An 18,094-nucleotide genomic window follows, 5' to 3' on the forward strand; every position below is an offset into this window, starting at 1 on the left:
TATGAGATATTTCTTCAAATTCATCTTCTTCTTTTGAACTTTTATTTCTGCTATTCATTTTTTAATAGACTTGATTTTTTAGAGCAGTTTTACATTTAGAGCAAAATCGAGGGCAAAGTACAGAGATTTCCCATATACTCCCTGGCCCCCTTCCTCATTACACACAGCCTACCCCAATATCAACATCCCACACCAGAGTGGTACATTTAATTGACTTACCTACATCGATATATCATGAACACCCAAAGTCAATAGTTTACATTAGAGTTTGCTTGTGATGTCTCTTCTATGGGTTTGGACAAACATATAATGAAAGGTATCCACCATTATAGTATCATACAGAGTAGTTTCATTGCTCTAAAACTGCTATACATACTTAGTATGTTATTCCAGTGGTGGATACACTAAAAGCTCTGCCTTCACCACTATAAAATATATTCATATAACAAAATTACACTGGTAACCCATAAATTTATACAATTAAAAATTTAAAAAATTAATCTGCTATACTATTAAATAACCCTTCTCTTTCCTGGAAATACCACCTTCTATAGTCTCTTGTTCTTTCTTATGAATACAGTGACTAGTCTCACTCTGAGATAGTAATTTTATGGCTATCTTTAAAAAGCTTTCTTAGGGTCTATGCCTTGTCTCTCTTTCTGCAGAGATTTCTGTTTCATTTATGTGGCTATTGTTTTTTTCCCAATATTTCTGCTTTTTGTTTTTTGTTAGTTTCTGTCTCCCATCTTTGAGACATGTTCAAATATCTGGAAATCCTTGATTGTCTCTTAAAACTGAGGCATTAAATGCTTTTGGAAATTCCTTGTGCATATATAGGGCTTATACTTGGTGGGCTTCAATATATGGTCATTAGGCACAGATCTGGCTATTTCACCGGTGGATCATTACATATCATTAATTGTAGGTTACTATGATCTGAGTGTTTGTGTTCTTGCAAAATTCATATGTTGAAATCCTCACCCTCAAGATGATGATATTAGGAAGTGGGGCCTTTGGAAGGTAATTAGGTCATAAGGCCAAAGCCATCCTGAATGAGAATAGTACCCTTATAAAAGAGGCCCAACCCAGTTCCCTTGGACCTTCTGCCTTGTGAGGTTACAGTGAGAAGACAGGAAATGAGCCTTCATCAGACACCAAACCTGCCAGTGCCTTGATGTTGAACTTCCCAGTCTCCAGAACTGTGAGAAATAAAGATCTGTTGTTTATAAGGCATCCAGTCTATGGTATTTTGTTATAGCAATAAAACTTGACTAAAAATAGTTTTCGTATTGCAATTAGGCTCTCAGGAGAATAAATTTATAATCTACTGCCCAGAGGATAGAAACTTAAGTGCCAAGAAGGTGAAGAGGGACTGTTGGTCTCACCATTAAATATGCTGACTTTAACTTTAATCCTGTATTTTCAGTATGGTGGCTCTCTCTTCCATCAACTCATCCTGTGGTCCACATGCCAAAAGTTGTTTCAGCCTCACCAGAAAGCAAACCACTCACTCACGTCTGCTGGGATGAGAGACGAGTAGTGTCTAATTAACTACCCTGAGCTGGGGACATGAAATGTAATTGCCCCTTTTAAGGGATTCAAAACAACCCCTTTATTTCCAGCCCCACTTGGGAATATATGGCCTTCTAAAAAACCTAGCGTCTTCAATCCACAAGTCTTCCTGGGATCCTGAAAAACAAATTGGCTTACTTGTCCTAATTTTCATCTTGTTGACTTGATATGTCTGTGCAGATGTCTCTTCTTCCATTTTATTTGTCATTTTATGACTGTATTGTTTTTATTCCCTTAGTGTAATCTTTGAACAATTTGGAAGAGACAGAAGATAAATGTATGTTTTTGATTGTCATTTCTATTGGAGGTCCATGTTCACGTTTGTGTCTTGTTCTCCCTCCTCACGTATCCTCATCTAGCATTTTGTAGTTGCATCTGCATTGCGTCCCGTGGTCTCCAGCCACCCCTTTAAGGTTTAAAGTTCTTGCACTGCAATGTTACTGGGGATAATTTCAATCCATTCATCAAGCAAGAGAACAGATGCAACACAGTTCCCAGCTGCAAGGCTGTGTCTTTATTCTTACACCTACATAGACCCATAAGTTTATGCAAGCTGTAGCCTCAGGCTATAGCCTGAAGCAGCACTTTTTCCCCAGGTTTTCTTTCATGAATGGAAGCACCACAGCCCAGCCTCTGGTTCTGAACACTGAGCTTGTCTCCAGTTCCACAACTTGCTTGAAACAATTTTAATCCCAATTATCCCACAGCATCCAAATTCCTGGCTTCCACTGTTGCTTTGTGGTTCAATGTCAAGCCTGGCAGGGACTTCTGCCCCATTCTCTGCTTTACATTTCTGTAAATATATTTCTTAAATACATATCATGATTTGATATGTATTTGATTATCTTGTCATCAATATATATTTCTGTAAATACAGTTCTGTAAATATATCCTTTTTTATTTTGTATTTTTTCATTGCCGTATTTTGGGAGCAGATGAGGATGACACTTGGATCAGAAATCTCTAATCATTTTGCATTGGTTTTTATAATAGGTACCAGCATAACATATACTTTTCCATAAGGCATATACCCAATAGAGGGACCACTATTTTATAGCCTTAAGTGGAAGCTCTGTTATGAGACATATGTGTCTCAACCCAGCCTGTTCTATACAGTTTACAAGACCAGGTAGATCTTCATGCTCCCCAGAGAGACCCAAGATAAGATAATTAGGGTTATTCTTCTAGCACATAAAATAGACGACCTTTTCTGACATGAAGACCTGAATCCTAACCAAATTTCCTTGGTAACTGCAATAAGAACTGGCTACATATTGTTCCAATTCCACCTTCAGTTCTTCAGGGAACAGTGTCTGGTGTGTGGCCTATGTAACATTACACAGCACTCTGGAGATTCCACAGCTCTGCAGGCCTAGTAACAGAAATAGAAGTTCAACTAACTAATCAACTAACAAGGATCACTCTGGGCCACATAAGTCCAGTTACAGAAGACAAAGTAATGATCAGTCTCATTATTCCCCTTCTTTAAACTTCAATGTCCTTGGTACTAATAACACTCATGTTGGAAATAAAGCCAATAGAATCATTCTGCATATGCTTTATTACCTGAAATATCACCTTTAACATTACCCTCTTATGACTTTTTAACAGTTAACTTCAATGTCTAGCACTTTGCTATATGTCTATTTTTTTTCAATAATGGAAGCACTAGGAGGGAAATGGCATTATTACGTACATGAAAGGTTTATATACAAAGAGTATGTAACTTATTTTATTTGTTACTACTTTTGCTACTTTTCCAAATAAGAAAAGGTAAAACATGCACCCTATAAAATCACATGGAACGTTTTGGTTAAAAATGCTTCCATGTGTTCTAAAATATTCTAATACTTCATTTCTTGGGGGTTGGATTATCTTATCATCAATAATAATATCATTTAGTTAGAATGCATTGGCATAGATAATCATTTTATAGGTCCGAGAAATGAGGATAGAATTGGGAGGTCACAATTTTTGTAGCAATATTTTTGTTGTTGTTATTTTTCTTATGGCACTAAAAAGGCAAAAACAGCTATTCCTGAAAACAAGTGGGCTATTAAAAATGACCGTAGAATAGGGATCACAGGACCTCAGTGATAATTCAGCTTTGCTGCTAATTAACAATGGAACTCTGGGTAAATATTTACCATCTTACCTTTAAGCTCCATTTTCTCCATTTCTAAGTTCATGAAGTAGATATAGATCAATGTTCTATTTTGAGATGTTATACTGCTATGTACTTATTTCACTTTTAATTAAAATTTATTAAAGATTATCTGTAAGAAATGATTTGGTCTCTAAAGCTATCTTCTAGTTGGAAACAAGTGGTTTTGAAACTATGGCTAGAAAACAAGAAGGATTTTAAATTATTAAATTAAGCAAAGTAAAGTCTTTTAATGAAAGCTTTGCATTTAATAAAAGATAGTAAGGAATATGTACATTATGAAAGCTAGTTAAGGCGGGGTGCAGTGACTTACGCCTGTGATCCTAGTACTTTGGAAGGCTCAAGCGGGAGGGTCACTGGAGGCAAGGAGTCTGAGACAAGCCCGGGCAACATGGCAAAACCCCGCCTCTACCAAAAATACAAAATAGTAGCTGGGTGTGGTGGTGCGTGTCTGTAGTCACAGCAACATGGGAGCCTGAGGTGGGGGAATCACTTGAACCTTGGAGGTGGAGGTTGCGGTGAGCCAAAGATCGCACCGCTGCACTCCAGCCTGGGTGACAGAACCAGACACTGAGAAAGAAAAGAAAAGAAAAGAAAAGAAAAGAAAAGAAAAGAAAAGAAAAGAAAAGAAAAGAAAAGAAAAGAGGAGAGGAGAGGAGAGGTGAGTAGAGGAAGAAAGAAAAGAAAGCAAGCAAAGAAAGCAAGGAAAGCAAAGGAATGCAAAGGAAAAGGAAAAGGAAAGAAAGGAAAGGAAGAAGGAAGGAAGGAAGAAAGGAAAGGAAAGGAAAGCAAAAGTAAAGAAAGAGAAAAAGAAAGAGAAAAAGAAAAAGGAAGCAAGCAAGGAGGCAGACAGGCAGGCAAGCAAGCTAGTTAAGATTTTAGGCCGGGCGCGGTGGCTCACGCCTGTAATCCCAGCACTTTGGGAGGCCGAGACGGGCGGATCACGAGGTCAGGAGATTGAGACCATCCTGGCTAACACGGTGAAACCCCGTCTCTACTAAAAATACAAAAAATTAGCCGGGCGTGGTGGCGGGCGCTGTAGTCCCAGCTACGCGGGAGGCTGAGGCAGGAGAATGGCGTGAACCCCGGGGGGCGGAGCTTGCAGTGAGCCGAGATTGTGCCACTGCACTCCAGCCTGGGTGAAAGAGGGGACTCCGTCTCAAAAAAAAAAAAAAAAAAAAAAAAAAAGATTTTAGTTAAAGAAATAAATAGGAATAAATAGGAGATGAAATTATATGATCCTGGGTCTAGGGTAAAGAAAAGAGTAAAAAGGCCATAAAATCTTTCTGTAGCGTAATAATAAAAATAACTTCAAAAGTGCTTGGGTTGATGATAGCCTGACAAGGATTAGCTTGGGTACATATCAGTTAAAGACAGCCGGTCTAGAAGCTGGTTTCACATGACGCTACAGTAAACTGGTAAAGCAAGTATTAAAACCTAAGGAACAAACTCTCCTGTGATATTTACTGGCTCAACATCTTATGGATAAAAGACAATTATATGTTGTTAATTAAGACAGTGCTATGCTGGTAAATGTCTAACAACCAGATTCCCTGAGAGGAAGGACATATTTGAATATTCCCAGTATGTTTAATTTTAAGCTATCAATATAATATCACCAAACATGAAGCTGGTACTACACCATTATATAGTCATTCCATTATACAGGTAACAAACCCATAGATAATAGTGAAATATAATAAAAGAATTAGGTAGTGATGAGTTTTGTGCATCTAGTACATTTGTGAACAATATATTTCACTTAATGTAAGTTACCATAATTTAATTTTTGATAATGGTTGTGTTTAACAGATCTCAAAATTCTTGAAAATTTAACAAGTATTTCCGGCACATCGAGTCAAGTTAAACATTAGTTTATCACAATGTACATAAAAGAAGAGGTTCTTATCAGTACCTATCCCATAAATCATTAATTCTTCCTATTCTTCTAAGGTATTAGTTTATATAAAAGTTTATTTTCTCTTTGAAAATAAAGAGTCTTGCATTTGTATGAAAATTCTAACAAAAGGAATGAACTTCTGTTAACTCCACAAGTCAAACCTGAAATCATGTCTCACAACCAGCACCACCTAATGTCAGGCATTGGAATTGCATATGTAGAACCCAGAATTGGTTTTCCGTGTACTTCAGAGTCAAATGTGAAGCTAAATGCACACACACCCACACACACTACAGATATGGCCAGGACCCACCCCAGACCAACTAAACGAGGATATCTAATTTATTTTTATAGCCATGTAGGTAATTTAAATTCAGTTGTTGAACCAAGTTTGAAAATGATTGGCAAAGAAAGAGGTATTACTGTAATTCTGATTTTTAAAATTTACATCATGAAAATCTTCAAAGACATATATAAGTAAACAGAACAGTATATTATGGACCCCCATGCACCTGTCACCACCTTGAGCAATTATCAACATTTGCCAATCTTGTTTAATCTTCCTCCATGGCTCTTTACATTAAAAATAATTTCCTTGGAAGTTTGTCAAAACAAAACCCACAAATCACATTACTTTACCTGAAAATACTTCAGCATCTATCTAGAATTTCTCTTTAAATAGCACAATCTATTATAGTAGCAATAAATGCCAAAAATCATTAAATATTTCTTTTAGTAAATATTGAGCCAGATATGATGGCAGTTGCTGCAGATGTGAAAAACCTTAGTGACAATTTTTTTTTTAATTTTATCTTACATAAAGCCAGTTAGATTCAGAGATACATTTGGTCAAACTTTGTCCTTGACATATAAATAGTGTTTCTTTCCTAAACTTTCTATTATCTGGTTAATTTCTTCTAAACTTTCCATTATCTGGATAATTCCTCCTCATTTTTTAGAACTCAATTCAAGCATCATCTCACCCAGTTCCTTCTAGACTGAGACCCCCAAACTGTGTTAGACAGTCCTACTTTTGTATATGCACAGCTCTCAATGCAGACATGAACTGAGGACTTGTCAATGTGCATTAAAACTGTGAGTTCATAATTCCTTTCTGTATATATAAATACAGAAATCAGGGTTTATATTTTATTCAGTTTTATATTTCTAGCCCTCAGAATCATAGTAGGGTCACACTAATCTTTGTTGAATGAATAATGAGTCTATGAATGACCAGTTTGACAGAGTTTAAGTGTGGATGTCAAGGATAAATGAAGAAATTAGCCAAGTCTGCAAATATGAAGATGTATATTTAAATGACAAGATTTTATAATCTTACACTTTCATAACTATGACCACATTGATTTGAAGGTTTTATGAAGAGAAAGAGGTTATACTAATTATTTTAGCTGTTTCTTTTCATAAGTGATTGTGGTCAGCCAAAATTAAACAATGATGCTATGAAGAAAGATTAAAGAAGGATATTATCAAACATCCCCAAACCTGCCAGTCCTTTATGATTTCACTGTAAATGCACATGTACAGCCAATATTTATATATTAATTTTAATAATCAATATTTCATGAAAATGCTGTTCTTAAATTTATCTTATACTTGTGGTAGAGAAGATTTACAAAAAAGGCAATGTTAACATTAGTTAAAACACTTATACAACTGTTGTTAAATAAAACTTCTGAAGTCATATAGTGATTGATTTAGTTGTATAAACCATATTATCATATTCTTTTTTTGAACTGTTTACAAATCTTTTAATCTCTGAACTAAGAAATTAAAATTGTATTTGACAACAATCAGTGACTCAAATTATAATTAAAATATATGTTGTTACACATCTTGACAAGCAAGCACCCAGAAACCCACTTTATATTCTGTTTCTATTAGGATACTAATTATGGCACTATTCCAAAAAAGAAAAAAAAGAAAAGAAACAAAGTAATTAACTCATTGCAAACACGATACTATTAATTTTAACTCCTTGGTTCTCAATAAAATTTGAGTTAGTAACCACATAATTAATTATTAATTAAATTGCTCAGGGCACTCCACTATGCCAAGTTAATTATCAAGAATAACTTGGTGTGACTTTTATTATGAATGGATAATTACAACTTTGTTTTTCTAGAATTGTCAGGATTTTAAACATGAAAATAATAATGAAGGTAAAGATACAGGCATTGCTCTTAGATATGCTGATATGCTAATCATTATGAAATAATAGGATGTTCATTTTTATAATAGTATGATTCTTATATAGGGACCAAGATAGGATAGAAAAGTACTTAGAAAGTACTAAGCTTAACAAATAAGTTAACAAAGGATTAATCTTTTATATATAATGATACATATTCGTGAAGTGAAAGGCCAATTCTTATTTAGACATTAATTTTATTCCAGCCTAGGAGAATTTTCATTTATTCCCATGCTCTTCTACCATAAGAACTACAAATATCTAAGTACATGTACGTATAAACATTTGCTAAACCTATTTTGGTTATGCATTAAATAATCTTTAAATTTGAACACAACAGTAAAACACATTTTGTTTTCATCAATTTTATTTTAGTTACTAAGTCAGAACTACCCCACAGAATAAAGTTTTGTTAACATATAGCTTTATAGTTCCTTAAATCTAAATCTACTCTAATTTTCAAAGCATAAAAAAATATAAAGCTTATCAAATATCCTACTAAACTGTTCCTTTGAATCTTGGTCTCCTATTTATTTGGTGATCAAGAGCTACTGTTCATAATTTCAAAGAATCTTGAAATAACAAAGTGGAAAAGTGCTTGAGGAAGAGACCAGGATACACTGACAAGTAGCTCAGAGTGCTAATGGTAAGGGTCAAAAATCATAGCTGTATTATGCCTATTTTACTAATGAGAAAATTGAGGCTCAGCTAAAACCTCCCAAAAATTCACACAGTCAGAGATTGACGGAGCCACCATTCAAACTCAGGTCAGTTTAATTCCAAGGCCAAGCTCTTCACTGTGTCTGAGACTCACTTATCCCTGGAAAAGCTACAAATCTGGCTTTCTCCTGTCAATATTCGACACAAAATGAAGGCAACCTTTATACAAGTGGCTTTTATTTCTTTCTATTCTTGTCCTTTGTTCAAGGATCAAACACTCAAGGAGACCTAAATATTTTGGAATGGGAGCCAGGATAACATGTCCTCAGAGATGCTTCCTTGGCTGCATCACCTAGCCATAAGTACTCCCTTTTTGCAGGAAAACTTGCAGCCCTAGAGCCACACCAAACTTCCTTCATTTTCTGATTAAAACTATTTTATATATAATGTCCAACTTTTTTGCATCACAAATGCCTGGAACCATTAAGTACACAAGTATATCACTGGGAAGATGAATTAAGCTCTTCCTCTTGTTCTTAGAAACTGTGTGTTTATTTTTTGATAACAGAAATAATAATACTTTATAGTTCTATAGAATCTTCTAAATGGAGGATTTATAACAGCTTCACATGTATATTACTGATTGTGGAGTGTTTTTATTGCATATATCTCAGTGGGAGTATTGGAAATGGGTTTTTCAACATTTAAATATATGCCATTTAAAAAATCCCACTTCCTCTTCTGCTTACAATCTCTTCTCTGTCTTCAAAGTGATAATATTCGCTTAATGTCAACTTCAGAAACACATAATAAAAATGGTAAATGTGGATTTTCCTCACTCTCTTTTTAGCTAATATTATGGCAAATGTCTTCTTCCCTTTGTAAGAAATATTTTTCTCTCTTTTCTATTAAGCTTTATTTGCCTAGTTTAGCAGGTTTTATTTTTCTCCTGCTTATCGTATTCCTATTCATGTGGGTCAAAAGGAAATTAATGAGCTCTTGTTTCCTCTGACATAAAACATTTTTCTTGGTACATAGTTCTACCTCCCCAGTGTTTTCACTCTGGACATGATGGAAACAGTGAAAAGCAATAGGAGATAGGAGAAGGCATTGCATTCGCAATCAACATATGGTCAGCCACTTTCAATGAGTTTTCAGCACTGATGGACACTATCACTCCTGTCTTAAGCTTATGCTGGTGTCCATTACTGTCCACTGGCTGCTTTGTGAAACTACATCTCCTGGCTTTCTTCACACCTCGATGGTTTTTGTGCTCCTTTTCAGGGTTATTCCTTACCCAGTCACTAAATGCATTAAAAGTTCCTCATAAAGAAGGATGAGTTCACGTCCTTTGCAGGGACATGGATGAAGCTGGAAACAATCATTCTCAGCAAACTAACACAGGAACAGAAAACCAAACACCGCATGTTCTTACTCGTAAGTGGGAGTGGAACAGTGAGAACACATGGACACAGGGAGGGGAACATCACACACTGGTGCCTGTTGGGGGTGGGGGGCTAGGGAAGGGATAGCATTAGGAGAAATACCTAATGTAGATGACGGGTTGATGGGTGCAGCAAACCACCATGGCACATGTATACCTATGTAACAAACCTGCACGTTCTGTACCTGTATCCCAGAACGTAAAGTACAATAATTAAAAAAAAAACTTCCTCAAAGATTTGTCCTGATCAATCTTCTACCTACAGTCTCTCTTTAGGTTATTGCACCCACTCACAAAATTTTAAATATTATTTACATTCCTAGGTATCCCACATATGTATCTTGGTCACAGATATTTCATCCACATTTCATGTAGATGTTTCAGATGTATCTCAAACTGAATATAAATCTAGAAATGTCTCCACCTCCAAATCTGCCCCTTCTTTTCTGTTCTCCAGCTCAGTATTATCTAATATGATCAGGGATCATCCCTGACACTTCACTGTCTTTCAACTCCACTTTCAAATCTGTCAAAAGTTGCTAGTAATAGCTGCATTAAAGTAAGTATCAAAGACATGTTTATTTCCATTTCCTTTGCCATCTCAAGGCTTGGTCTATGCTTTGGTATTCTAAGTGGCCATCCCATTTTCAGGGAGGTTCCCCAAAGTACATTGTTTTCAGCAAAAACAATGATTATGTCACTACCTTGCTGGGTGAGGTGGCTCATGTCTATAATCCCACCATTTTAAGAGGATGAGGTGGGAGGACTGCTTGGGCCCAGTAGTCCAAAATCAGCCTTAGAAACAAAACAAGACCCTGTCTCTTCAAAATAATTGTTTAAAGTTAGCCAGGCATAGTGGCACATGCCTGTAGTAGTCCCAGGTACTCAGGAAGCTGAGGCAGGAAGGTGATATGGGAGGATTGCTTGAGCCCAGGAGTTCAAGGCTGCAGTGAGCTGTGATCATGTCACTGCACTACAGCCTGGGCAACAGAGTGAGACTGTGTCTTGAAATAAATAAATAAAGAGGTGGAGCCAAGATGGTCGAATAGGAACAGCTCTGGTCTACAGCTCCCAGCATAAGGGACGCAGAAGATGGGTGATTTCTGCATTTCCATCTGAGGTACCGAGTTCATCTCACTAGGGAGTGCCAGACAGTGGGCGCAGGACAATGGGTGCAGCGCACTGTGCACGAGCCAAAGCAGGGCGAGGCACTGCCTCACTCGGGTTGCGCAAGGGGTCAGGGAGTTCCCTTTCCTAGTCAAAGAAAGGGGTGACAGACGGCACCTGGAAAATCGGGTCACTCCCACCCTAATACTGCACTTTTCTGATGGGCTTAAAAAATGGCAAACCAGGAGATTGTGTCCCGCACCTGGCTCGGAGGGTCCTATGCCCACGGAGTCTGGCTGATTGCTAGCACAGCAGTCTGCGATTAAACTGCAAGGTGGCAGTGAGGCTGGAGAAGGGGCGCCCAACATTGCCCAGGCTTGATTAGGTAAACAAAGCAGCCCAGAAGCTCAAACGAGGTGGAGCCCACCACAGCTCAAGGAGGCCTGCCTGCCTCTGTAGGCTCCACCTCTGGGGACAGGGCACAGACAAACAAAAAGTCAGCAGTAACCTCTGCAGACTTAAATGTCCCTGTCTGACAGCTTTGAAGAGACTAGTGGTTCTCCCAGCACGCAGCTGGAGATTGGAGAACGGACAGACTGCCTCCTAAAGTGGGTCCCTGACTCCTGAGCAGCCTAACTGAGAGGCACCCCCCAGTAGGGGCAGACTGACACCTCACACGGCCGGGTACTCCTCTGAGACAAAACTTCCAGAGGAACGATCAGACAGCAGCATTTGCAGTTCATGAAAATCTGCTGTTCTGCAGCCACCACTGCTGACACCCAGGCAAACGGGGTCTGGAGTGGACCTCTAGCAAACTCCAACAGACTTGCAGCTGAGGGTCCTGTCTGTTAGAAGGAAAACTAACAAACAGAAAGGAAATCCACACCAAAAACCCATCTGTACATCACCATCATCAAAGACCAAAAGTAAATAAAACCACAAAGATGGGGGAAAAAACAGAGAAGAAAAACTGGAAACTCTAAAAAGCAGAGTGCCTCTCCTCCTCCAAAGGAACACAGTTTCTCACCAGCAACGGAACAAAGCTGGACGGAGGATGACTTTGACAAGTTGAGAGAAGAAGGCTTCAGATGATCAAACTACTCCGAGCTACAGGAGGAAATTCAAGACAAAGGCAAAGAAGTTAAAAACTTTGAAAAAGAATTAGACGAATGTATAACTAGAATAACCAATACAGAGAAGTGCTTAAAGGAGCTGATGGAGCTGAAAGCCAAGGCTAGAGAACTACGTGAAGAATGCAGAAGCCTCAAGAGCCGACGCGATCAACTGGAAGAAAGGGTATCAGTGATGGAAGATGAAATGAATGAAATGAAGTGAGAAGGGAAGTCTAGAGAAAAAAGAATAAGAAGAAACGAAGCCTCCAAGAAATATGGGACTATGTGAAAAGACCAAATCTACATCTGATTGGTGTAAGTGAAAGTGACGGGGAGAATGGAAACAAGTTGGAAAACACTCTGCAGGATATTATCCAGGAGAACTTCCCCAGTCTAGCAAGGCAGGCCAACATTCAGATTCAGGAAATATAGAGAATGCCAAAAAGATACTCCTCGAGAAGAGCAACTCCAAGACACATAATTGTCAGATTCACCAAAGTTGAGATGAAGGAAAAAACGTTAAGAGCAGCCAGAGAGAAAGGTCAGGTTACCCACAAAGGGAAGCCCATCAGACTAACAGCAGATCTCTTGGCAGAAACTCTACAAGCCAAAAGAGAGTGGAGCCAATATTCAACATTCTTAAAGAAAAGAATTTTCAACACAGAATTTCATATCCAGCCAAACTAAGCTTCATAAGTGAAGGAGAAATAAAATCCTTTACAAACAAGCAAATGCTGAGAGGTTTTGTCACCACCAGGCCTGCCCTAAAAGAGCTCCTGAAGGAGGCACTGAACATGGAAAGGAACAACTGGTACCAGCCACTGCAAAATCATGCCAAATTGTAAAGACCATCAAGGCCAGGAAGAAACTGCATCAACTAACGAGCAAAATAACCAGCTAACATCATAATGACAGGATCAGATTCACACATAACAATATTAACTTTAAATATAAATGGAATAATGCTCCAATTAAAAGAGACAGACTGGCAAATTGGATAAAGAGTCAGGACCCATCAGTGTGCTGTATTCAGGAAACCCATCTCACGTGCAGAGACACACATAGGCTCAAAATAAAAGGATGGAGGAAGATCTACCAAGCAAATGGAAAACAAAAAATGGCAGGGGTTGCAATCCTAGTCTCTGACAAAACACTTTAAACCAACAAAGATCAAAAGAGACAAAGAAGGCCATTACATAATGGTAAAGGGATCAATTCAACAAGAAGAGCTAACTATCCTAAATATATATGCACCCAATACAGGAGCACCCAGATTCATAAAGCAAGTCCTGAGTGACCTACAAAGAGACTTAGACTCCCACACAATAATAATGGGAGACATTAACACCCCACTGTCAACATTAGACAGATCAATGAGACAGAAAGTTAACAAGGATACCCAGGAATTGAACTCAGCTCTGCACCAAGCAGACCTAATAGACATCTACAGAACTCTCCACCCCAAACCAACAGAATATACATTTTTTTCAGTACCACACCACACCTATTCCAAAATTGACCACATAGTTGGAAGTAAAGCTGTCCTCAGCAGATGTAAAAGAACAGAAATTATAACAAACTGGCTCTCAGACCACAGTGCAATCAAACTAGAACTCAGGATTAAGAAACTCACTCAAAATTGCTCAACTACATGGAAACTGAACAACCTGCTCCTGAATGACTACTGGGTACATAACGAAATGAAGGCAGAAATAAAGATGTTTTTTGAAACCAAAGAAAACAAAGACACAACATGCCAGAATCTGCGGGACACATTCAAAGCAGTGTGTAGAGGGAAATATATAGCACTAAATGCCCACAAGAGAAAGCAGGAAAGATCTAAAATTGACACCCTAACATCACAATTAAAAGAACTAGAGAAGCAGGAGCAAATACATTTTATATATATATATAAAATATATTTATATATCTCTCTATATATCTATGTACATTGATATATGATACATATATATAAATATAAATATGTATAAATATATACAAATATATATAAATATACATAAATATATAAATATATATAAAAATAAATATATATAATATATACATGTGTTTGTGTGTATATATATATTTTTATTCAACGGTAAATGGTTTATAAAACTTTCCCGACTGGTTAAGTATTGGTATGGAGTCAGAGAAGTGAGGGAAAACAGTTTTGTCTACCATCTTTGAGGTATCATGATGAGATTTAAGGATACAGAGATTAAATATATTGTCCAGGTCTTTAAGAACCTCATAGACAGAGTTTATGTGTGACTCTAAAAAATAGATGAAGATAAGAAGAGAAGCAGTCACTGACTCTGACCTTTATTTAAATGAAAAAATTGAGGAGGCCAAGGGTTTGGGGAGCTTATGACTGTTTTTAACCCTATTGACACTAAGAGAATAGAAGTTGCTTACTAACTGGTCGCTTAGCTGACTGAAGCAGCTTCTCTCTTTGTTGGAATTTAAGTTCCACAATTACTCAATGACAAAAAATACGGTGTGCTATTCAAATTTCTGAAGGATGAAAAGATATATAGGGCATATGGAAGAACGATGTAAAGTGCAGAATATGCTTAGCTGAAGATAGTCCTAAAGCTCTTGGGAGATGTATATTTGGTGACAGTCACATTAACTTTATATTTTCAGCCCTTTGTTATATCATTCTTACTCATTTGGGTCTGATCCTTCCTTTAATTGCACTTAGGGAATTATTTATATCAATCTAAAATTGATTTAATCTTTTTTTTTTATTTTGAGATGTAGTCATCTGTCACCCAGGCTGGAGTGCAGTGGTGTGATCTTGGCTGACTGCAAACTCTGCCTGCTGGGTTCAAGAGATTCTTCTGCCTCAGCCTCCCAAGTAGGTGGGACTACAGGTGCGCACCACCAAGCGTGACTAATTTTTGTATTTTTAGTAGAGACAGGGTTTCACCATGTTGGCTAGGCTGTTCTCGAACTCCTGACCTCATGATCTGCCTGCCTCAGCCTCCCAAAGTGCTGGGATTAGAGGCGTGAGCCACCACGCATGGCCAATTGATTTTTGTCTTACACAATTTTCTCTTAGGGGCATCACTATCCTTCATTCTCATCTTCTTTTTCCTCTATATTTAAAAATGAAAACTCTTCTGCGAAAGAGTTTATTAAAGATTAATTATTCTTTTTTTTATTTTTGAGACAGGGTCTTGCTCTGTTGCCCAGGCTGGAGGGCAGTGGCATGATCTTAGCTCACTGCAACCTCCGCCTCCTGGGTTCCAATGATTCTCCTTCCTCAGCCTCCCAAGTAGCTGGGATTACAAGCATGTGCCACCACGCCTGACTAATTTTTGTATTTTTAGTAGAGATGGGGTTTCACCATGTTGGCTGGGCTGGACTCTAACTCCTGGCCTCAAGTGATCTGCCCACCTCGGCCTCCCAAAGTGCTGGGATTACAGGCGTGGGCCACCACACCTGGCCTATTCTTTTTTGTTTTATGTAAGAAGTGTAGCATATAATAATGTGTGGTGGTGTGGTAGAGATAAGAAGTGGTTTTTGAAAAGGAAAATGATCACACTCATCACAAATCACAGAGTTATTTTATACATTATTCACCTGCTAGTTATGCTTACTGAGTATCTACTTGGCCAAACAATGAACCGAGTAACGAAAATGTAACTGTCATTCTTAAGAAGTTCACAGTGTGTGTGTTTGTACATGTATAGTCATAGAGGTGAGAGAGATGGAGAAAAGGGATTTGTTTTAATAAGTACACAAATAACAAATAACATGATTCATAATGTGAAGGGCGTTCATATCCACAATGGAGATGGAAATTGGTGAGTACCAATGTTTATTAGATGCTACCCACCATTGCATTACATGCAATTGTTCCACCATCGCATTACATGCAATTGTTCCACCATCTTAACCATATAAGCTGCACTAAACATGGCTCATTACTGATCACTTTTATGAATATAGATTGATATCAGCAATTTGGGCACATGGGCTTGTCTTTTTTACCTGTGGGAAAATATACAAAATATTTCAACCATTTTAAGTGTATACAGGTCAGTGGCATTAGATACATTCACGTGGATATGTAACCAACACCACCATCTATCTCCAAAACTCTTCATCTTTCTAAACTGAAACTCTATACCAATGACACAAGAACTGCTCATTTCCCCTACCCCTCCCTGGTCCCTGGCAACCATTCAACTTTTTGTCTAAGAATTTAACTACTCTAGGTGGAATATCTCCAAACTTCATCCCTACTTTAGCGTGTGACAGAATTTCATTCCTTTTTAAAGCAGAATACTGTTCTGCTGTATGGATACACCACGTTTTGTTTCTCCATTCGGGGTCAGTGTACACAGTGTACATTTGTTTCTACCTTTTGACTACAGTAAAATATGCTGCTATGAACCTGGGTGTACAAATATCTGTGTGAATACCTGTTTTCAATTCTTTTGGGTATATACCCAGAAGTGGAATTATTGGATCATATAATAGTTCTTTGTTAAATTTTATTTTAGGAACTAATCTCGTAGTTTAAAAATAAAGTTTTATTGGAATATAATCACACTCATTCATTTACATATTGTCTATGGTTGCTTTTGCAAAAAAAAAATGGCAGAGTTTAATAGCTGTGAGATAGACCATATGGCCCACAAAGCCTAAAATATTTACTATCTTGTTCCTTACAGAATAAGTTTGCTAACTCCTGTCTTACAAAATTGCAGTAGCAATTCCTTGGTTTCACATGAAACATATGACTTCAAACAGTTAAAAGACCTTTCATGTTGGGAAATAGAAAGAGGATAATTTTATTCTCAGCCTACAGATAAGAAACCAAGGAAAGTGCTGAATGCCACATGGAAGTTGCAATCTCAAAGGAAGTTAATCCAATATTAATATCCAGACCTCATTATTGCAGCTAAATCTACCTCATCACAAATCACAGAGTTATTTTACTTCTTTATATGCTATATAGAAAACTCAGATATGCATTCCCTATATCAATGCAATGTTTTATGCTTTCTTCTTTTATTGAAGATAGGGTGGGAATACTGCACCAAGTGACAGTACTTGAGTCTGGGAGAGGCTGAGTTGTATAACTGTGAAATCATTTGTCCTCCAAAAGCTCGGATTTAAAATATGTCAGATTCATGTGCTATGTATGACTGAAAACATACTTCTCTGGAATGTTAAAGATCAGGGTAATTTTCTGTCTCGTTGATCTAATATTGACAGTGGAGTGTAAAAGTCTCTCACTATTATTGTGTGGGAGTCTAAGACTCTTTGTAGGTCTCTAAGAACTTGCTTTAGGAATCTGGGTGCTCCTGTATTGGGTGCATATATATTTAGAATAGTTAGCTTTTCTTGTTGCGCTGATCCCTTTACCATTATGTAATGTAATGCCCTTCTGTGTGTTTTTTGATCTTTGTTGGTTGAAAGACTGTTTTATCAGAGACTAGGATTGCAACCCCTGTTTCTTTAATTTTTTTTTAATTTTTTTTTTTTTTGCTTTCCATTTGCTTGGAGAATATTCCGCCATCCCTTTGTTTTGAGCCTATGTGTGTGTTTGCATGTGAGATGGGTCTCCTGAATACACCACACCGATGGTCCTGACTCTTTATCCAATTTGCCAGTCTGTGTCTTTTAATTGGGGCATTTAGCCCATTTACATTTAAAGTTAATATTGTCATGTGTGAATGTGATCCTGTAATTATGATGTTGGTTAGTTATTTTGCCTGTTAGTTGATGCAGTTTCTTCATATTGTCGATGGTCTTTACAATTTGGTATGTTTCTCTCAGTGGCTGGTACCGGTTTTTCCTTTCCATATTTAGTGATTCCTTCAGGAGCTCTTGTAAGCCAGGCCTGGTGGTGACAAAACCTCTCAGCATTTGCTTGTCTGTAAAGGATTTTATTTCTCCTTTGCTTATG

General features: G+C 37.5%; 1 protein-coding gene across 4 annotated transcripts in view; it reads right to left on the minus strand.

The window, feature by feature from the left end:
* Positions 1-18,094, minus strand: part of DMD (dystrophin) — a 2,284,432-nt gene that overhangs the window by 1,160,971 nt on the left and 1,105,367 nt on the right. The window lies entirely within an intron of this gene.

This window comes from Symphalangus syndactylus, chromosome X (genome assembly GCF_028878055.3).
Source record: "Symphalangus syndactylus isolate Jambi chromosome X, NHGRI_mSymSyn1-v2.1_pri, whole genome shotgun sequence".
NCBI classification, from domain to species: domain Eukaryota; kingdom Metazoa; phylum Chordata; class Mammalia; order Primates; family Hylobatidae; genus Symphalangus; species Symphalangus syndactylus.